Source organism: Panthera pardus, unplaced genomic scaffold, assembly GCF_024362965.1.
Source record: "Panthera pardus isolate Hobbes unplaced genomic scaffold, ASM2436296v1 HiC_scaffold_11, whole genome shotgun sequence".
Classification (NCBI taxonomy): Eukaryota; Metazoa; Chordata; class Mammalia; order Carnivora; family Felidae; genus Panthera; species Panthera pardus.
The window spans coordinates 25,922,789-25,945,998 of record NW_026526666.1 but is presented as its reverse complement, the minus strand read 5'-3'; the positions used below and the strand labels follow the sequence as shown (position 1 = coordinate 25,945,998).

The 23,210-nt window shown below is 42.1% G+C and overlaps 1 protein-coding gene across 1 annotated transcript in view; it reads left to right on the top strand.

Annotated features, from left to right (window-relative positions):
* Positions 1–23,210, top strand: part of RWDD3 (RWD domain containing 3) — a 147,637-nt gene that overhangs the window by 117,970 nt on the left and 6,457 nt on the right. Inside the window, exon 7 of the transcript XR_008418509.1 lies at positions 15,093–15,204. The gene's annotated coding sequence lies outside the window, so the exon portion shown is untranslated. The remainder of the gene's footprint in view (positions 1–15,092; positions 15,205–23,210) is intronic.

Below are 23,210 nucleotides of genomic sequence, written 5' to 3'. Positions count from 1 at the left end.
CTCTTGATTAAAGGGGAGGCAGACATGAATTTGTCTGCTTTACAGATGAGGAAGCTGAAGCCTGGACAGATTGTGCAATTAGTCTATTGTTAGATGATTCCTAAGGGACAGAATTGAATTTTCAGGAGTTTTGAAGCTAAGATTGGCGGGTTCTTCTTTTTATTACAGAATGTTTCTCAAGGTTTAGAGTAAATGAGAATCACATGGAGAGTTCAAATACCCCCACAGATTTGATTCAGTAGGTCTGGGTGACTTCCAAGAATTTGCATTTCTTTCTTTTTTTTAACATTTATTCATTTTTTGATAGAGGGAGATAGAGCGTGAGTGGGGGAGGAGCAGCGAGAGAGGGAGACACAGAATCCGAAGCAGGCTCCAGGCTCTGAACTGACAGCACAGAGCCCGATGCGGGGCTCGAACTCACGGACCGTGAGATCATGACCTGAGCTGAAGTTGGATGCTTACCCGACAGAGCCACGCAGGTGCCCCAAGAATTTGCATTTCTTATAAGCTTCCAGGTGAGGATGCTGTTGCTGATCTGCTGATCACACTTTGAGTTAGCATGGACATAGACATTAGAGCCAACTTTATAATTTCCTATCCACCTGGGCTTCCTTCTAGCCACCTCTCCCCATCCCTTGTATTACACATTTGATATTATTTCCTGCTACACACCTCTTGCTTACTGTACTCCAGCCGTGCTGGCCTCCTCGCCAGTTTTTGAGCACTCCATGCATGATCCTACCTCAGGGACTTTGCACTTGCTTTCTCTTCTGCCTGCAATGTTTTTAACCCTAGATAGCCACCTGACTCACACCATCTCTTCCTTCAGCCTACTCAGATGTTACCTTTGTAGTGACACCTTCCTGACTACTCCCACTCCTAATCCTCTGTATCTATTACTTTCCATAGTATTTATCACTTTGTAAGGTACCAGGCAATTATTTCTTTAATTTCTTCATTGTCTGTCTACCCACTCTTTTATGAGTGTCAATGCTGAGGATGGATCTTCTTTTTTTCACCATTATATCCCCAGCATCTAGGACAGTGCCTGCCATAGAGCAAGCCCTTAAAAAAAAGTAGTTTCTGAAGGAATGGAAGGAAGGAGGGAAGGAAGGAGCAAAATCAAGGACTCTGCCATCTTTTAAACCCAGATTTTCTTTTTTTCTTTTTTTTTTTAGCAATAAACCGAGATTTTCTTATAAAAAGAAGATTTGTTTTTGTTTATTTAAGTGAGAGAATAGGAATATATTTTCAAACCCTTAATATATTTACTTAGTTTTGAGAGATTAAAAAATGGCAGAAAAGCACAAGGAAATCACCCAGGTATACCTCATACACAATTAGCAATTGTTGCCATTTTGTCAGATTTACTTCAATATTTAATACAGTAAATAAAATTACAAAGTTCACATGCCTGTTGTCTCATTCTTCTCCCCAGTTCCCCAGAAAAAACCTCTGTCATGAATGTTGAATATTCTCTTCCAGTCAGTGCCAATAGATTTATCGGTATGCAGCATTATGCATCTCAAAAATCACAACTAGATGCAAAAGGAAAGTTGCCAGATGGATTTTTATAGTAGGATGTACTTAATTGAGATACACACCCACCCACAAAAAAGTGCTATATTGTTCAGGCGTTAAATTAAAACTTCTTTAAGTATAAGAGAGCACTTGGATAAAGTTTCAGAAAGGTCAGTGCTATTTAAGAATAACTCTTCATAAAGGAAATCTTTATAAAGGAGGGAAACAATGATATAATACCATTTAAGATAATGTCATTTTCATTTTACATGTTGTGTTGAGTTTGTGAAGATTTTTTAAAACTTTATGGTGATAAGGTCTAGAGGAATACTAACATAGGTTGGTTTGATTTTATTCATTGGTATAATTGTACAGTTCAAAGAAGTCCTGGGAATGAATTAGATGCATGATTGATTAATGATTAGCTTCGTTCATTCTTGGTGTATGGTACTTGGGGATAAAGCTTTCCATACTGTGTTTGTTTGCAGAGCTCTATTTAGCAAACCTTTGGTCTTGGTGACTATATAAATTGGCAATTACATGCACTTTAAACAGAGGAATATTGTGTTGAATTAAATTGTACAGTGGTTTGGCTTGAACTTGGTTCATGCTAGCAAGTCTTTTGCTTATTAAATCTGTGCAGCAGCTATAAAATCTTTATATTATCTGAAGAGTTTTACTCTTTTACAAAACAAGCACATTATCAGATGGTTTCTCAGAGTGTGAAAAGAATAAGACACCAAAACGTATTTGAATTGTGAATCACATTTGATAGCATATGTTCTTTTCTCTTTGCTTCCTTTACACACAGGGCTCAGTACTGGGCAGTGCATCTGAGGGCGGCTGTCAAAGTACCCCTCCTGTCAGAGGAAGGAGAAAGAGGGCTCAAGGGCACTGAGGTTTTGCTCAATGCTGCCTCCTGCAGGCAGGAAATATTTCTTTGAATGTTCATGTTTTTTAAAAATTTCTTTAAATTAAATTGCATTCAATTCTGAAATAGTTCCATTTAAAAGGTACATATAAAAAAACAAAAAAACAAAAAAATAAATAAATAAATAAAAGGTACATATATTTGGGGCGCCTGGGTGGCTCAGTCGGTTAAGCGTCCAACTTCGGCTCAGGTCATGATCTCACTGTTCGTGGGTTCGAGCCCTGAGTAGGGCCCTGTGCTGATAGCTCAGAGCCTGGAGCCTGCTTTGCATTCTGTGTCTCCCTCTCTCTCTGCTCCTCCCCCACTGATGCTCTGTCTCTCTCTCAAAAATAAATAAACATGAAAAAAATAAAAAAATAAAAGGTACATATATTTAAAATTATTAAAGTAGTACACTTCTTTATCCCCAAATCCTGACGCACAATGGATACTCCAAAGAAGATGACCCTGTTTACCCTGGCATTCTGTCATATTTCCCTGGGTTTGACGGGAATATTAGGGCGATAAACATGACTGTAAAGTACTATGTTAAATTTGAGGACAAACTATATTGTCATTGTTTGTGATTTTCATTGCCTTACTATTGCTTAAAGTCATCTTACTGGCAATGGTTTTTTGGTGGTTTTGTTTTTGTTTTTTTCCAAGCCAATTGTTTTCTCTCTCTGCCTTGGTTTGTCCATTTATAAAATGGACTAAGAAAAATACTGAGTTCCTCAGATTAAGGTAACTGCACACAAAATTATATGACCAATAGCTAACATTCACTGCATGTTGATCATGCATCAGTCAGTGTTCAATGGTTCAACGTACTGCCTGTGGATTCGTTTCTTCTCACAGCTGTCCCGTGGGGCAGCCACTTTGATCATATTCATGTTTGGAGTAAGAGTCCACGGTGCTAGGAGATCAGGAGATCACTTTACTAAAGTACAGAATTTTTCAGAAATTTTCACAATTATGATCGGATAAGTTTTGGAAATCCTGCTTATAATACTGGAAAGTCACAATGACAATATAGCACAAGCCCTGAAATGTGTTGCAGTGGAAAAAAACAAAAACAAAGTAATGTTTCCTTAATTTTGTTTAATAAAAAACTTCCTAAACTGATTTGATCCCAGGGTCTTTTTCTCCTGTCTCCTCCTGCAGACCAGCATTACTACCTCCCAGAATTAGTGTCCTCAGAACGAACTTGGAGAATTAGCAGGCACAGCTCCACAGTTCTAGGAAGGGACACGGGGCTTATGTGATTGGGAACAAGAATTCTTAATTGTGATACTGCAAAAACTGAGGGAGCAGCTTGTTGGGTCGTGGACATTGCTCTTTGGAGAGAAAGACAGTTCATTCAACACAGATGAGAATCTATCCATAAATTAATGATAGCTGAGAATTAGTGAAGATTTTTCAATTTAATCAAATAAATGTCGAGTACTTCCCATGCGCCAGATGCTGTTCTAGATGTTTGGAATATAACAGTGAGTAAAACAGACATGTATCCCTGCCCTTATGGAGGAGATAAGCAATAAACAAAATAATTAAGTAAATTACCTATTACATGAGAAAGAGAATTATCCGAAACCCAACTTTTTGGATTTCTGATAAAATGCTTCCAGAATACTTTGTTAGATGAGAGCTGAGGCCTAGCAAGGGGAAGACAATGGGAATATCCACCCCAGTGCCAGCAAAAAGGGCTTGAGAGTAACAAAATAGTGATGAAACTGACACAAAGTTGGTCTTCCTGTAATTGTCACCATAGACTGGTACTTTTAAACAATGCCAGTAATAGAGTAGTCTTCTTTGAGAAAACCTTTTGTTGATCTAATTTCTAAACAATTGTTATGGTTACTGTTCAATTTTAATATACATGTAAACACCAAGTAGCACATATGCATTGCCTATTTAATAAATACTGCGTTGTACAGGAAAATCCATGTAGATAATTCCTACTAATAAAGTGTTCTCCCCTGCCCCTGGCAAAGTAAATGCAGTATTATTAGGGTTTGCTTCAGTACATGTCCTCTATCCCCAGCTTAGTATCCATGTTTGCATGTAAATAGTAGATTTGATGTAAACAACAATAGCTGAGTGATTATTGAGGCAAAGAAATAGAACAACTCAGGTTGTATCAATTCTGTCATTCCTTATGACCACTTGAAGATTTTATCTGTGTTTGCAATTTAAAACAATGAAACAGAGTGTGAATAGTGAAGTGGCATATTTTCGCTTGGTAAGTGAAAATTTCAGTTCATACGTGAGATATTCTACTGCATTTGAATAATATCTTTAAAATAGAAATTTGTTTTTAGAAAATTCTTATTTTTCCCCCCTGTCTTTCATCTTTATTGTGTGGTGCCCCGAAGTGTTGAGGGAAGAGTCCTGTGCTTTGGTCTTAGTCACTGACTGACGGAAAGCCCAGGTCAGTCCCCTGGCAGACATGCAGAAGGGGAGGGTTGATGGCCATGCTTCTCACCTGCAGATTGGCCATCACTGCATTCAGGGTGATTTCCAACACCTGTCTCATTCTTAGAAAATTATTATTTGTTATTAAACAGAAATGTATTCATTTCTGAGGCAAACATTATGTAGGCATACTATTTCTCTTTTTTTCCAAAAAAGAGAATAAATGCGATGAAAATTATCAACCGATTGCTTTTATTCCTTTTTTGTACTGTGATATTTATTTTTTTTCTTTGTTCATTGTTAAATTTTATTACTGGCATGCATATGTGTAGAAGGATCAATGATAGAAAATGTCCACAGTTTCTGATTCTCCTCTGGCCATTATTATTGCTAATTTCATGATTATTCCTAAAACGAATTCTACTGTAAAGAGGAGAGAGAAAAAATGGTCTGCTCTGAGTGTTAAATATGCTACTTATGTCACTACACTTGAATGAGATTAAGGTTCCCTTTTGGGAAGTTAGATTTTTCAGCTCAGCTAATCATCTGTCTTGTGACAGTCCTAATAACTTTTAACCAGACATCTTTTGTTGTACCTAGTCTAACAATATTATCTAACCACTTTCCCCATGCTAGAAACATGTCTAACAAGAAAAAAAATCTGGGAATTGGCTTTCTCAGGAGTCTTTTCCCTGTGGTGAGTTGAAATAAAACTTGGGCCCGAGTTTACAATTAGTCAGTTTAAAAAGTTGCTTTAGCGTATGTTTAATAAGACCTATCATTAAAAAAAAAAAAAGACAAATCGAAGCAGGGAAGGATAAAAGCATTGGTAGCAGGGATGGGGTATGGTGGGTTTCAGTTTAGAGCAGAGTGGTTAGAGAAGTAACACTGAAGCAAAGATGTGAAGGAAGTGAGGAAGTTCACCAGTCAAGTATCTGCAGGAAGAACACTCCAAACAGAAGGAATTATAGGCGCAAATGTCCTGAGGTAGAGAATTGCTGGTGAGCTTGAGAGAAAAGTGAGAGGTCAGTATGGCTGGTGTGAAGGGAGTGAGGGGCTTGTAGGATATATGGTTGGGGGCCTTGGGAGCCCAGTAAAGACTGCAGAGGTCCTGTCTCTTCTTGGATGTCATTCCTTGTTTAAGATCCTGTTTAAAGCCTCATGTTTTTCCTTTCCTCCTGGAATGGTTTCTTCTTTAAAAAAATTTTTTTAATGTTTATTTATCTTTGAGAGATAGAGCATGAGTGAGGGAGGGGTAGCGAGAGAGGGAGAAACAGAATCCAAAGCAGGCTCCAGGCTCTGAGCTGTCAGCACAGAGCCTGACGTGGGGCTCGAACTCACTAACTGTGAGATCATGACCTGAGTCAGTCGGATGCTTAACTGACTGAGCCACCCAGGTGCCCGTCTTCTTTTAAATTCATACAGAGTTTTAATTGCACCTTTAAATATTCTGCTTTGTCCTAAATCTTTGGTTTCTAGTCTTGTCCACCTTTCTAGGTTTTTAGCAGTTTAAGGGCATAACTGTAATTTATCTCCCTTTGTAATTTCATTCATTCACTTACCCATTAGACATTTACTGAGCACTTACTATGTGCCAGGAATTGTGCTAGGCCCCTGTTAAAGACATAACATAACCTTGAAGGTTATGTTCCCCCAAAATATGCCACTCCAAAATATGTTACTTTGGCATATCGATTATGTATGTTAAGCTGTAGGTACTTGAAAAGTGGCAAATGCAGGAAGGGACTTTCTATGAACATCCCTTATCTGCCCCAAGACAGATCCTCCAAAAAAGAACTCAGTTGTCATACATACCCTCTTAAGAGTTTTATCAACCAGGGAAGATTGTCTCTTATCACAGGAGAGGAGACTGGAAATTAACACTGCAGCCAGACAAACTTTGTCACAAACTATCACACCTCCTATCTACTTTTCTGAGGGCCCATTCATCTTTCCTAAAAACCATTCACTCTCCTCTAAGTTGCCTATATATACCCTCTCCCCGTTTCTTATTTTTTAAAATGTTTATTTATTTTTGAGAGAGAGAGTGGGGGAGGGGGAGGGGCAGAGAGAGAGAGAGAGAGAGAGAGAGAGAGAGAGAGAGAGAGAGAGGGAGACAGGATCTGAAGCGGGCTCTGTGATGACAACAGAGAGCCTGATGCAGGGTTTGAACACATGAATCATGAGATCATGACCTGAACTGAAGTCAGATGTTTAACCAACTGAGCCACCCAGGTGCCCCTCCCCTTATCTTATTAAGATTTTTTTTTAAAGCTTGAACTCTAAGCCTCCCCTTTGAGTTACTCTTTTTTCCCTATGTGTATCTGTCATGTAAATATGGGATATACATTTTAATCAATGTCTATTTGTTTTCTGTTATTAATCTTCTCTTAAGTTTATTTATTTATTTTGAAAGAGAGAGAAAGAGAAATAGTTGGGAGAGGAGCAGAGAGAGAGGGAGAGAGAGAAAATCCCAAGAAGGCTCTACACTGTCAGCATGGGACCTGTTGTGGGACTTAATCCCACAGACTTTGAAATCATGACCTGAGCCAAAATCAAGAATTGGACACTCAACTGACTGAGCCACCCTGGTGCCCCATTAACCTGTTTTTTTATTGGAAGAGTTTCAGACAAAAACTCAGAGAGGTAGAGGGAGAATTATTTTTCCTTCCCTATAACTTCTACCCTCAAGGAACACATGGTTTACAGGAAGACATAGGAGTAGGGCAGGATTTACAGTGCAATATAAAAGGTCTCACTGGATCATAGACAGGGGCATCTAATGGGGGAACTAGAGAAGGGACAGTTGTGATCAGGGAAGACTCTCAGGAGGAGGTGATGATTGATCTGCACCTATAGCCCTCTGGAGGAACTTTCTGGTATTGAGGAGATTGTGTTTTGAAGTAACTCTCCTGTAGAGTAGAAGGGGTGGGGGAGGGAAGGTGCAGCCTATTTGCTTTTGAATAAGGCTACTTAAAACTGTCTGATGCCCAGGCTGCTGCAGCCCTGGATCCCATCACTGGAAGGGACATAGTCATCAGCTTCAGCCTTTTCTTGGTTCAGTTCCTTCTCTCTTGGTTGGAATGTCCTTTCTGATCCACCAATGTTCTTCAGCAGTCTCACTCTGATAACTCAGGGTGAGTTATTTCAGGAGACATGACATCCCTCTGTTTTTGGAATGTCTTTGATTCACAGTGAGATTTTTCCTCTAAGAGTAAGAAAGAATTTTGAGGCACATCCCATGAATATTCACAACCTTCCTGTGAAGCTAATGGCCAACACAAAATCATTTGAATGCATTGTTTTACTTTTATAGATGGGAAAATGCAGACACGGGTTGGATGAATGCCTTTGTTAGTGTCCCATGGTAAGCTGATGACTGAAGTGGAAGCAGGTCTGCAGATTAGTAACTTGGGGGCCATTGTCCATCAGCTGCTAGCTGGCCTGGAGCCAGAGACCTTGACGTATAATAACTGCAAGTTTCTAGACTTTTGTGTTTAAAATGCAGAAAAATAATGATGCATTAACTTTGCATTACATGGATTTTTTTTTTAAATTCACTCATTTATTTTGAGAGAGAGAAAGAGCACATGCACACAAGTGGGGGAGGGGCAGAGAGAGGGGGGCAGAGAGAGAGAATCCCAAGCAGGCTCTGAACTGTCAATGCAGAGCCTGATGTTGGGCTGGAACCCACAGACCTTGAGATCATCACTGATGAGGGAGTGTGAGGCAAACTGAGGGAAAGTACAGGCTAACAGCCCCCCCCCCACCCCCATCCCAGGTGGGACATGTATGGTATTCCTTGGACACTCCTGGCTACCCCAAAACAGGAGAGGACAAAAAACAAGTAAGAGTCTCCCCCATTTTACAGGAAAAAGGCAATTCCATCAATGGCCTAAAGTCCAGGAATTCTCTACTGTTTTAATGTTAACACTTTGCTAGAGGGAAAAACAACCTTAATGTGACAATAGCGAGGCCTCCAGTAAGTCTCTAGCTTGTGAAAGTGTCTTTGGAAACTCCCTCTTGACTTTATTTCTCCTAACTCCATAAAATGGTCACCCCCTACACTTGCCGTGCAGCTCTTCCTGCCCAAGGGTGCTGTCCCTGTGCTTTAATAAAATCACCTTTTTGCACCAAAGACGTCTTCAAGAATTCTTTTTCGGCTGTCGGCTCCAGACCCCATGAACCCCAGCATCCCCCCAAAACTTTATCAATGACCTAAGCTGAAGTCGGATGCTGAACGAATTGAGCCACCCAGGTGCCCCACGTATGACATGATTTTGTTGTTGCTTTTATATGTATGTGCATGGGTGAGAGCATTTTTGTTCTCTTTTTTTTGGAGTGAAAAAAGAGGTCTGTGTGCATGTAATCTGCTTGACTTTGGAGACTCTACACTGAGGGCATTCATTTGAATGACTGCATGGTTATTCACCCTGTTAAGTGCTTTGAGGTATTTATTTTGTTTTAATATTCAAGCACCCATGACACCTTCCAGCCAACAATAGGAGGTCAGTTACCCTGTCGTATATTTTAAAGTACTTAGAAAGTATTAACTTATTCTTCACTCAGCTTTTAGGAAGCTGACGGTATTGCTTGTTTTCTTCTGTTCAGGGGAGCAAGCCTATGTAAATGAAACAGCCTGCCCTAGGTGCTCAGTGAAGAGCCTGGCTAGTGCTTTGTAAGATGGAGTCCCCTCTGATAAAAACATGGCACGGTAGAGTTCTCCAGCTTGTTGTAACTGAAAGGCTGTAACTTGAAGGAACCAGGGGAAGACAAGAGTAGAGAATCATGCTGACGGTCCTCGCCTGCTGGAGCTTGGATGGTCTCGGGCTGAATTGAAACTCCTCTATCCCCTGCAGGAACAAGATCTTGTCTGGGTCAACCTTTAAACAAAATGCAACTTTTGTGGGGAGAGAAGGTTTTATCTAGAAGGCCTCAAAGTGTTGTTGAGCAGGGTAAGTTGCTCGGAGAGGAAAAGCTCTCCCAGCCAAGGGGCACCATTATTTAAATTCCATCTGGGAGCTACACTCTTTAAATTTGAATTCAGCTTCTCTTGAGCTCCCTGACTTGCGTACTCAAGAAATATCTGTAGATTTATTCATTTCTTTGGGTTAAGTGATTGCCCTCTCGATTTGGCCTCTTTAAAATGCAGGCTCCCTGGAGAGAGAGCACATTAAGCTGTTAATATTTACACCTTAGCAGCAGTAGATTTATAACATTCTTTTTCTTCTCTGATGAGGGACCATTCAAGCAGCAAAGGAGGATTGAATTGATGCTTTGCAGTGAGAGGTATTGCAAATGGGGAAAACATTTAGTCCCTCGCCCATTTGGGGGCCCAGGAGTAGTGGTGTGGGTGGGATGGGTGCATTGCCCAGGTGCGCTGATGCTGAAGTTGGGTGCTGGGGCCCTGAGTGCTGGAACCTGAGACCGGAAGGCGAGAGAAAGAACTAGAACTAAATAAGAGATGCTGTTTAGTCTGGGTCCTCTAAGGAGCAGATGTCAGGCTGGGTTGGACAAATTAGAGATTGATGAGAAGAAATATTTATGGGGGGACATGAAGGGGCACATTCTATTGTAGGATGCAGTGTCATGAGTGGATAGAATGCCAGAGCGTTATAATTGGTCCAACTTTTAGCTCTGCTGCTTACTGGCTGCATGGTCCTGAGAAAGATACTATAGATCTCTGAACCTCAGTTTCCCCATCAGTAAAGTGGGGATAATAATACTCATCTCAGAGGAGACTGTGAGGATAAAATGAGATGATGTCTGTACTATGTACATTCCATAAGGGGGCAGTGCTTGTGATTCTGTTTTAGGGTTGACTTAGATTTTCTGTTCGCTCAATGGTGTGTGTTTTAAAATGTGCTTAAGACCAATTTGACAATAAATTTCATATATTGAAAAAAATGTGCTTAAGAATGCTTTTGAGATAACAAAAGCATGCTTGTAGACCCCTCAATTGTCATATTTTGGCAGATGACTCCAACTTGTATGCATCTGTGTGGTCAGGCTGGCTGAGAACTCTAACATGTGACCAGGTTAATTTAATTTAATTTAATTTATTTTTTTTTAATTTATTTTATTTTATTTTTATTTTTTGTAGAGAGAGACAGAGAGGGAAAGAAAATAAGGGCATGCAAGCTAGGGGTGGGGGGAGAATCTTAAGCAGACTCCAAACTCAGTGTGGAACCCAACAAGGGGCTCGACTCCCCAACCCTGGATTCATGATCTGAGCTGAAATCAACAGTCGGTCCTGATGAGGTTTTTTGGGGGGTGATAATGGGGTTCGTGGGGTCCAGAGCTGACAGCCAAGAAATAATTCTTTTTTTTTTTTAGCCTTCCTCACTTTATTTTTTTAAATATAATTTACTGTCAAATTGGCTTACATACAACACCCAGTGCTCATCACAACAAGTGCCCTCCTCAATGCCCATCACCCGCTAAGAAAGAATTCTTGAATACATCTTTGGTGCAAAAAGGTGACTTTATTGAAGCATGGGGACAGGACCCGTGGGCAGGAAGAGCTGTCCCAGGACCATGAGGAGAGACTGAATACAAACCATGGAGTTGGGAGAGGTAAAGTCCAAGGGAAGTTTCCAGTGAGATTTTCATATGCTAAAGACTTACAGGACACTAGAGGCCTGGCTATTGTCAAGCTAAGGTTGTTTTTCCCTCCAGCAAAAGCATTAGCATTAAGACAGTAGGGAGTTCCTGGAGAGACATTTTACTCTGCCTGCCTCAAGTTTGTCAATGGGCTGCAGGGTATAAGGAAACTTAGTTCTATCTGCCATTTCCTCCTGCCTTGTTTCCCCACATCACTATGGAGGGGTGATGGAGACTTAGGTCCTGCAGGACTCTGATCTCTATCAGTTTACCATTTGTTTTCCCCCTTTGCTTTGTTCTTGGGCAGCCAGGAGTGCCTGAGGAATATCACGCGTATCCTACCTGGGAGGGGGCTGGGGTTTGCGGCCTGTCAGCTTGCCTTATGCTCCCTCAACAGGACGCTTAACTGATTGAGCCACCCAGGCATCCCCTAAATTCATTTTCTGTATCAGGACGTCTTAAGGCTGATTTGGCTTGGGATCACATGGAAATTTAGCAAAGGCTATTCTGTTTGTTGACTACTTTTTTTTGACACACATTCATGATGTTTTTTAGCACATCAGAATGACCAAATTGTCCCTGATGAGAGGAGTGGCATGGGGTAGCAATAAAGAACAGTAATCAAAAGATAATGACAAGTCATGCATGTAAAAGTACTTCACAGTTTTTAAGGTACTTTTGCAAAAACTGGGCTTCAAGGTATGATAGGTAATAGCATTCCATGCCACAGATATGGAAAACTGAAGTACATAAGTCTCACTATGCATAAGAATGTGTTGTGCGTGTCTTCAGGAGCACGTGAGGAAATCAGGCCCCTGTTATGTACATGGTCCTGGAAGGGAGTCAGTGTACTTTACAACACTTCAAGAGAATTATGGGCTTGAGTCTTGGTGGGTGTGGGGGTGGAAGGCAATATTCTTTAAGGATAGTCACTGGACCTGACCCTGGGGGTTGGTGTATTCCCAAAATTTGCTTAGGAGGAAGCTAAAAAAAGGTAACAGAATGGAATACTACCTAATGCAGTTTTAAGCAAATATGAAATGCTTTTAAAGAGCTATTTCTTGGCAAATAAGGATAATGGCTATGCCAATCATTTGCCCATTTACTTTCAACTTTATTCCCTACCTTTATAAACCCTGACCTATATTGGAGGAAACTATAATTTCCTGACTCCTGTGCCTTTTAGCTTGTAAAGAGGTTTTGATGTAGGCGGGCCAGGTCCAAGGACCCAGAGGGGGTCCCGCAGGACCAGCCAAGAGGGTCCTTGACTTCACACAGGATGGAAATCAAACGTGAGCCAGCAGGAGGTGAAAGCAGTTTATTAAACAGAGAGAGAGAAAGCAGATAGATGAACCATCCAGGAGACTTGGAAAGGAAAGGAGCGTGGGTCTCGTATTTGTTCTGGTTCTGGGGGTTTTTATTGAGGACTGTGGTCTGGTGCTTATGTCCTTTCGAACGAGTCCATCATAAGTCACTTACTCCCTGAAACCAGGGATCTTGGCATTAAGATGTTTAGTACCAGTGGTATAGAATATGCCTATGGTACCTTCACCAGGTCATTCTCACCTGGTCCTTACTCAGATGTTATCTATTCTAGAGAAACCATTAAGTCTTTGTCCCTTTGTCCCAAGGAAGACATACACAGGGCACCCGGGTGGCTCATGTGGTTAAGCATCCAATCCTTTTATTAAAAATTCATTCATTCATTCATTCATTCATTCATTCATTCATTTTTTACTTTACATCCAAGTTAGTTAGCATATAGTGCAACAATGATTTCAGGAGTAGATTCCAGTGATTCATCCCCTATGTATAACACCCAGTGCTCATCCCAACAAGTATCTTCATTAATGTTCCTTACCCGTTTAGCCCATCCGTCCTCCCACAACCCCTTCAGCAACCCTCTGTTTCTATATTTAGGAGTCTCTTATGTTTTTTCCCCCTCCCTGTTTTATATTCTTTTTGCTTCCCTTCCCTTATGTTCATTTGTTTTGTATCTTAAGTTCCTCATAGGAGTGAAGTCATAATGATATTTGTCTTTCTCTGACTAATTTCATTTAAGCATCCAATTCTTAATCTCAGCTCACATTATCAGCCTCAGTGTCCCAAGTTCAAGTTCTGCGTCAACGCCTAGCATGGAGCCTACTGAAAGAAACAAAAACAAAAACAAGAAGGACATACGGTGTTTGCATTCTGAGGCGTATATAGAGTGGAGTGGGGGCGGGGGTGCAGGTCCTAGTAAGAAGAGAAGCCGGATAAGAAGCAAAGGGAAAAAAAACCCAAACCCAACCTTTATTCTCACGAGGTACTTTCGGTTTCCCTGTCTCATAGGTATTACGATTATTTGTCTGATTGTTCCGGGGTGAACTGGGCAGATGCCTGGCCCTGGAGTCTAGACCCAGCCAGACCCGAGGGAGCCAGGGAAGGTTCTTGGTCTTGTTAGGAGAATGAATACAAGGACAGACACGCATCACACTGGACAAATGACACCAGCGGGAAAGTTTATTAAAGCGAATAGCACACAGGGCAGGTGAGCTCCAGAGAGCCCCGCGCCTTGGGGGTTGGGTTTCTTTCCTTTACTGACAGTTGCTAACTACTGGGCGGAAGATTCATTACTTGGGCGGGAAGCAGGGTTTCCGCGCTTTTTCTTCCTAATTTGGTCAGGGGTTTCCGGTCATGGTATCCACCATCTTGGTCCGGTCTGGTTTGATCCAGGCTTCTTATAGACTGCTGCCAGGACAGACCTCTGACCTTCCCGAATGCTGGCCATGACTTCCTGGTTGCCCACCTCCAGGTATGCTGTTAGAACCTAACTAACTGCCTACTCTAATAGATTTACAGATGAGCAATGAGAAACCCGAAGCACTGAGGTATGATGCAGTGAGCCCAAGGTCAAACAGGTATCCAGCCAGGAGCTGTGCTAGGGTTTAAACCCAGGCGCTCCAGTGGAGCGAATATCACACCACCTCTGTACGACAGCCTCAAGGAGCTCCCTATCTGCCTCTAGAGGTGACATGGGCAAACTTGGAACTGGACATTTCCTTCATAGGTTTTAACTTTATTTTTCATTTATGATAAAAAAAAAAAAAAAAAAAAAGCAATCTGGAACTCCAGGCAGAGATTGCAGAAATAATAGAAAATAGAAGTAGAAAAAAAAATCACACATAATAATACCTTTATCTAGCAATCATTATTAATATCTGGGCAATTTTTTTATTCCAATCCTTTTTCCTATGGAACTAAATGCCATTCAAACTGTTTTTGTGTAATTTGGGGGAAAAGTCGACTATGATCAGGGATTATGTCTTGCAAATGCGAGCATGTGAAAAGAGAAACTAATATATAATAAAAATGTTGTGCTCTGTTGACTACATTGCCCTGAAAGTTTGCTCGCATGAGGCACTATAGATATTTGGCCAGGTAGACCTAAGGTTAAAGAGGAAGTGTAAAATCAGCAAAACACGGGCTCTGTGCATACCCTGGAAATGTGCCTACTAAATCTTATTCAGTGTGTGTCAGACTCCTTACATTTCGGTTTTCCCAGAAGATGACTTTGGGATGAAATATTGGAGCTCTTTCAACTGGAACAAAACATTCTCTATTTGTTATACCAATAATGCTTTAACTTCTTGCATTTTACTAGTGTTCTCCACCTGAATTCTCCCTGTCCACCTAAAAAAGCAAAACCCAGCAATAATTCAAACCCCGGAGGTACATTATGAAAAACACGTGCAGCAGAATGACTGCATGCTAAGGTAGGCTCCAGGGATGAAATCCTGAGTTTTATTTCCCGAACTATCTCTGCTACTCTGTTATGTGGTGGGTGGTTCACTCTGCTTTTTACCATGCTTCGATGTTTCCAATCGAAGAGAGGCAAGTGGATGGCATATTGGGTAGGTTCTTTTGTAAAGGCATTGTGGGAATGTGGGTGATTTGGGGAGGAACACTGTGTGATGCTTATTGGGTCCTATTTCAGGTTGGACTTAAGTCCTGAGTCCTAAAAATGAACTATGACTCAGAGGCAGTCATTTGGGATGCTTTTGTGAATGTAAAGGTTTGACTTGAGCTTCTCCCTAAATTACAAATGTTTGTACCCATTCGCCAGTCTTGGAGGCTTCTTTGGAGCTGTCATTGTGCATAGGTAGATTTTCTTTCTGTCCTGCAGTTTTGTTTTTTTTTTTAATTTTTTTTTTAACGTTTATTTATTTTTGAGACAGAGAGAGACAGAGCATGAACGGGTGAGAGTCAGAGAGAGGGAGACACAGAATCTGAAACAGGCTCCAGGCTCTGAGCGGTCAGCCCAGAGCCCGACGCGGGGCTCGAACTCACGGACCGCGAGATCATGACCTGAGCCAAAGTCGGACGCTTAACCGACTGAGCCACCCAGGCGCCCCCCGTCCTGCAGTTTTTAGCTTCATCCAAGATTGCTGTTTTTGCTCTGCCCCCTCCCTAAGGACTGTCCCAGCAATCACTTTGGCATAAGGTTTAAGAGAAAACAAGGTGATAAGGGTGGCCGGAGGCACCTGCCTGGATGGGGTATGGAGGCATTCTCACCAGTGACATAGGGAAATGATAGAGCTGGTGGATGTTCTGTTAGGAGGGAGAAAAGGAAAAGAGGAACATGTAGGAGAGCAGGGCCCAGAGGCGTCATAGGAAAGTGCAGGTGAGAGTCTGAGGCAGCTCTTTGACCTGGAGATAAGTAAAAGAGACTGATAAAGACTGCAATATGCTTTGTTCCAAAAGGCTGCTTAATTGAAATGATGAGGTCAGGGCCGGAAAAAGGAAGGAATCAGCTGCGGTCTCTTTGTGGCAAATAAAGATCCTGTGAGGAAATGCAGTTAAGCCTGGGATCAAGGAATTGGAACGAGGAAAGGTCTTGATTCCAGCTTTTACTGTGTTAGCTCATTGCAATCTCTGGCACTTATAAAGATCTCTGGTGGGGACAGCTATACAAATAAAATGACTTTATCATTTTCTGGGGCAGTGGAGGAGAAAACAAAAACCTGGTACTTCGTAAGACCATCATGTAGTCAAACAAGAGTATTACTCAGGATGGTGCATCTGAACATATGAGACGTTTTCTTAAAATCCCCATTTTTCTTATTTTTCTTGTTTTTTTCATAAATTAATGTTCAGTTTTGTTGATTATCTGTATCTTTTTTTTTTATCTGTTTGTAGTTTTTTCATAAATAACTGTTCCTTGGTGACCGTGTTACACACTGATGTATTATGTCCAGCACAATGGACACCTATTGTTTGAGAGATCAGGAATGCCCTTTCCTTGATTCCCTTCACGAGGGAACAGTACACCTCTTATAGTAGACACCGGATGATTTCACCAAAACCCATTGCACCTTCCTCCTCGGCACCCTGTGGAGAAGAGTCATCTGACCAGAACTATGCCATGAGCAAGAAATAAACTTTCATCATGTGAAACCACAGAGACATAGGGGCTTACCGATCACCAGTAATTAGTATTACCCTGGCTCAAACATCTTTTTGTGGAAGTGCTTTTCTTCTCCATGCATGTAGGCAAAGCCACGTTCTTAAAGTCCACAGCTCAGCCCCATCCCCAGATACACTTTATTGATTCAAAGGTGGCATCTGATCTAAACTGAGCCAACTGGTATCCTATCTCAGGATTTAAGAACTCATACCAAGAAAGAGAGTCAGGCCTTCTCCAGTGGTGAAAGATGTAAGATGTGAAAAAAACCATCAGAAGTAACTGTGAGGGAAAATGAACACAGAGAAAGCCAGAGAGAAGGAGAGAGGCTGTGGGAGAGATGGGCAGAGAGGGAGGTGGAGAGAAAAAGAGAGAGACTTCTTTTTGAATCTGTGAGCCCCCTTGATCTTTGTCCACCTTACACCTCTGTCCCTTCCATAACCTAGATGTGGTATTCTCTGATATTTTTCCAATACATTCTCATTTCTTGCCTAAGCGAGTTTAGGTTGGTTTCTGCAATTTGTGACCAAAACTATAGTGGCCAATATATGTCATAGATGGTTGCTTCTTGAACTGTAATAAAGTGTTAAAGTTTATTATAATAGATGCCCAAAGAATCAATCTCCAATGAGTATTTAAGTACCTAATGTGACACTAAAGGAAATACAGAAGCAAGAAAATAAAAACAGGTTTTGATGTTTAAAAGCTTGTAATCTAGCTTGGGAATTAGATACTGTATAAACCAATGCCAGACTCCATGGCACAGAGAAGTAGGAAAAGACTACAGAGAAATGGTTAGGTATCTGGCATGGAGAATACTGATGAAAATCACTCTCACTAGAAGGGACCGAGGTCCTGCTAGAGTTGATGGAAAATGCTAGAGAAGAAAGGTTTGATTGGAGTATTTCTTTCTTTTCTCCTGAGACATTGACCAGTTGATAATGTTTTAACATGGGGGAAAAAGGACTCATCAAATCTACTTTTAAAAAGGTGGGAAATACATAAAAATATTTTTAGTTCATTTAACCAATAAGCAACAATTTATACGCGTCATGTCTAGGAGTACTCATCAGCTAGCAAAAAAAAAACCAAAAAAAACCAAAAAAAAACAACACATTTATACCATTCTCTTGTTTTTTAAGTTACAGGAATACTGAGCCCTGAGAGCTCCCTTTGCCTAGACACAATTAGTTTGCCTACTTCCTCCATTTGGAGGTGACTTCCACCCCACTTAGGGGCTGAAGAAATAGATCTAAGCAGCCACCTGCACAGTAGAACACACCAGCCACAGCCGATTGGACTGGGGGTGATTACCTGACCCAAGCTGGACCAATCAGATTACTTTTCTGTATATAGTTTGAACAGTGAGATGTTGAAGCTTTGAGGCCTTTGGAATTAAGGCTAATGTTCCCAGGTAGCCCTTCCCATACAGATACCAAAATTAGGAGAATAGGCATAAAATAGGAGGCAGAGGGAGCTGATTGCCAGAGAGGAGAATGGGTCAGATGTTCGGGTTAAAGTGGAGAGAAGAGGTTGTGTGGCACTAGTTCCTGGCATTACTGCCTGAAATTGGTTTCCTTATTCTTCCTTTAAGTCCTAATAATAACCTTCCTTTTTATTTGACCTTGAAGCAGAGTTGGTGTCTGCTTTTTATAGGCTAATAATCCCTGATCATGATATCCCCAAACACATGTTTCATTCTCGGGCATGTATTTCTTCCACCTGCAGTGCTCTGCATGTTACGGTGCTTTGAAAACCCAGCTCAGCAGCCAGTCCCCTTCTTGGGGAGGGTTTTAAGCTGTTACTGAGAAGTAGATAGGTGATAGGAGGGAGAACAGAGACTTTCAGGAGCCCATTGACAGAGAAGACGTTGGGGCAAAGGAATAGAGTAGTGAGGACCAGGATCAAAGCAGAGATTTTGCTGTGTTGGAGAATAGAGGGAGGAACAACCTTCGAGTATTTCTGTGAGGCACATATTTGTGATTTTGGCGCCATTTTGTCTGAAGGCAAAGGGCTCACAACATGCTGGATGCCAGGGAGGAGTCACACTGTAATTTATCCCAGCAAAGAGAAAAGCTATAGCTATTCTTAGGTATCCATAATAACCCATTTCTGTAGCACGGGGAGGTTCAGTTCAGGACAGGGGGCCACTCAGATATACCTCAACTGTTTCTGCTAGAATTCAAATAATCACATTTGAAGACACTATACTGCTTCCCATCAGGGGTGAGAAGTGTATGTGCAAAATAGTGTAAGCTCTGAAGGGCTGGGAGGAGCAGTTCCCTGGCATTGCTGAGGAAGGCCATAATGAGGAGTGTCTTCCTGCTGAGAAGCACCAGGATGCGTTTATTGATTGGAGGTGAATGCAGTGAATGTAAAGTTGGGGAGTTTTGCAGTTTAATCTGACATCTGTCATTCCTGGAAGAATGAACAGTTCAAAGTAAAACCTTATCCATATTGATGTGTACGAAGAACTCCAGGTTAGGAAAAATGGGGCCCACGAGATCAGCACTTGGAAAGCTAAGACAGAGCAAACGTCTTCCCAGTAGCTGTTCACAACACGTGGACCAAGCGAATTGCCTTGTTGGAAGAATTAAGACAATGCTGTACCGAAAGCAGCTAATACAATGCCTAGCTCAAAATGGAGATTCAGAAAACGTTCGTTCTCTTCTCCTTTCAAAGAGTAGGGGGAGCTTTAGAAGCAGACTCCCTGACTTCTAGAGAGGAAAAATGGATTGGGAAAATACAGATCTGGTGTTCTGGTGTGCAGAGAAGTTGAATTTTTCCATTCTGGGGAGGAATTTTGCCCGGGGGTGGGGGTGGGGGGTGGGGAGGAAGCAAAGACAGAGAGGGTGCATTTTTTTCTTCTTTAGCTGTCCTCTTTGCAGGAGGTAGAGAGGCTACCCAGACCCAGGCTCCCCTGATCTCCCTGCGCCTCCATGGTTTTCGGCAGTGTTGCTATTTGGCCAGGCAGCCTGAATCACATGCCCAGGCATCCCAGCTCTGTAAGGTGCAGCTGGTCTCGGGCCCTGTCTCAGGTAAGTAATGGGCACTTTGGGCTGCAATTTCTATTCCTGAATAGGCCTCCTATCTCAGAGTCATGCTTCAACAAACACTCAATTAAAAGGAAAAAACCTCTGGGTGATGGAAGGCACCCTATTACTGAGAAGCAGGGGATGTTTACTGAAGAGAGCGACTTCTCCCTAGTTACTAGTAGCCTAGCGAAGATTTATGAGCCAGTCTGTCCCACAGCAATCAAACTTGAAATGTGATGTTTAAACCGGTGCGTTTTTTTAATCAACAAAACAAACTAGGTCATGAGAGTTGCTTAGAATTAGGAATTAGGCAAAGCAATGGAGTGTTAAGGCCACGGCTAAGAAGGAGCTAGGCCTGGGGTGGTTCTGGTAGCAAAATACACTAATTTTAGCATCAGACACCTACAAATGAGAAGTCGATATTATTTTTTCTTAAATGCTCGCTCACAACTCATGACCGTCTGAAAAAAATACATTTTCTCTCTGGAATACAGGAGTCATCAGAATTTATTCACGAGGGCTGACTCAGAGTTTTGACGTCCAAGGGCAATCCTGTCTGATTGATACCGCTCAAATGGCAATATTGTTTGAAGACATGTAGTTAGAGAGATGGCAATTTAAAGGCTGTAAGAAGTTACAGGCAAAACGAGTGTAACATTCCACACTGGTTTCTGACACGCGATACTACACGGTACTGTTATCAGTAACTTGTACGTTTGGCCTTCCAGAGATGGAGTATCTGAAAGGAAAGGGAGGAGGAAATGTGGTTTTCAGGTGTGTTAAATACACCACAGTTAACTAGTTTTTCCCCTGGAGCACTCTTTGTGGTAAATGAGAGCTCTCGTATCTAATGTTAATAAACCATGGTCATTTCTCCCACGCGGGTTACTTTGAAAAACAGTTGTTTTCCCTCAGACAGGATTTTGTGAATAGGGACTTTAGAGCCATCCTCTCTCCTTAGCCCCAAAGAGGTTCTCCAAACAGAAAGTGGCATGCGTGTCACCATGCATGTTTCTGAGCAAGACCTTGCTGTTCACCACTCTGTCCCAAAAAGTCCAGCATTGCCTGTGGCATGCCCTCTGAAAAAGCCTTAGGGGTTAAGAAATTCCAAACAGGGAAGGAGAGGGGAGAGGACACTGAATTAAAACTCGTTTGGTCGCTTTAAAATTCTCAACACATTTATTTTCTCATTGGTGGAAACCAAAACAAAGTGACGGGCCTGTGGCTGTGCTAAAAATAAGGGGCCCAGACATCACGTCCCTTAAGCACACAGGTAGTGCCGCGGGAGATTTCTGCAGGGTAAAGCACGGGAGACTGAGGGAAGGGGTTGCGGAGGAGTTGAAAGCGGCACAACTTTCAGTGAGCTAGAGGTGAAGAGATGCCAGATGAAACTGCCAGTTGAAAACAGTCTTTGCAGGAGGCCTGGATTGGGGGCCGCAGCTGGGAAGTGACTGCAGAAATGGAGAAGCCACATCAGCCTCATCCTTGTCTCTCCTCCTGACCTTGGATCACCCAGCAGCACCGCACTAGGTGCTGGGTTCCAGAAAGAAAATGGGGAACAACACACCCCAGTTCCTCTCCTTAGGGGGCTTATAGTCCAAGGGAGAAGAGAGAGAAGCTCAAGGAAATAGCACCCCAAATGATTCCAAAGTGGAATTAAGTGCTATGGAGGAAACAATCAAAATTCTGAGTTAGGGGATCCCATGAGGGTACAGAGCTTTCATAGAGTGGGTAGGCTGTGCTTTTGGAGAGACTGACCTACAAACAGTTGTGCTGTGAGGAGGAAGGAGGATTGCAAAGTTTGCAGGGGGAGAGGTTGGTGAAGTGTTGAAAGAAGGGTGTGGTTGGAGAACAGTATGCCTCTGGAACAATAAAACAAAATGGAACCAAAAGGAAAGGAAAAATCAGCTGTGGCCACAAGTTCCATTTTGGTCACTCGCCTTCTATTATCATAGTACCCTTCATGCTCCCTAGGCTTCCATTAGAAAGCCCTTTTAAGGAACCTGGATTCTTTAAATTACAAGTGACAGAAACCCAACCCAAACTAACAGGGGCAGTGAAGGGAAGTTACTAAATTGTTAGCCAGTCAGGGTGCAGCTGACTGCATGGATAGCTGGAACCGGGGGTAAGGGTCATTGAGGCTTTTTCTTCTTCTCTCACTTGACTCTCCTTCATTTCTCTCTAGCAGACAGGCTTATCCCACAGATGTCTGGGAAATAGTGTTTCCAGTTGCAGCCTGGTGCACATCTTCCCAAATTTGCCACCAGAGTGGGAGGGGGCCATCTTCCCTTAGTTCCAGTCTGACTCACCCTTGCCAAAAGTTCTGCTTTCCTTGGCTTAGGTCACATTCCTCCAAGGAGACAGGGTGCCCTGAGAGGCAGAGTGGGAGAAAGAGCATCTCCCCTACCGATGTGAGGTGTGTGTGTGTGTGTGTGTGTGTGTGTGTGTGATGCTCACATGTGTGTATGAGTAGTGTGAGAAAGTATAATCTGGATGTGTAAGTGTATTTTGAGAATATGTGGGTGTGCGTATGAGTATGTGGGAGAGTTTGCTCTCCAGGAGCAATTCATATGCTTGGATGTATGTGAGGGTATGTGAATGAGTCTATGTGTGAATGGGAATGTGTATGTGTGATTGTGTAGGTGTATGGGAGTACATGTATATATGTATTTGTGAGTATATATGTATGTGTGAGTGTTCTGGAATGAATTCCCCCCCCCCCGAACCCCCTCAAATTCATATGTTGAAGTCCTAACTCCCAGTACCTGAGAATGTGACCATATTTGGAGACAGGGTCTTTACAGAGATCATCAAATTAAAATGAGGTCATTAGGGTGGGCCCTAATCCAATATGACCAGTATCCTTATAAAATGAAACCTTTTGACACAGTGACACTCAAAGAAAGAAGATAATGTGAAGAGATCCAGGGGGAAGATGGCCATCTCCAGGCCAGGAGCAGATTCTTCCTCATAGACCTCAGAAAGAACCAACTCTTCCCATGTCTTGATTTCCAACTTCTAGCTTCCAGAACTTTGAGACAATATGCTTCTGTTGGTTAAGCCACCCAGCCTGTGGTACTTTGTTATGGCAGCCCTAGCACACAGATATAATGAGTATGTGTGTGACTATGGGCACCTGAGTGTCAGTGTGTGTGTCTCTGTGTGCCTGTGTAGAGACTGAGTTGTCTCCAGTCACAAATTACAAGGTGTGCATAATGCCTCCTCCCATTCTTGGCTTATGTAATGCTACCCATGTTTGACAGCCCATCACAAATCCCCCTTC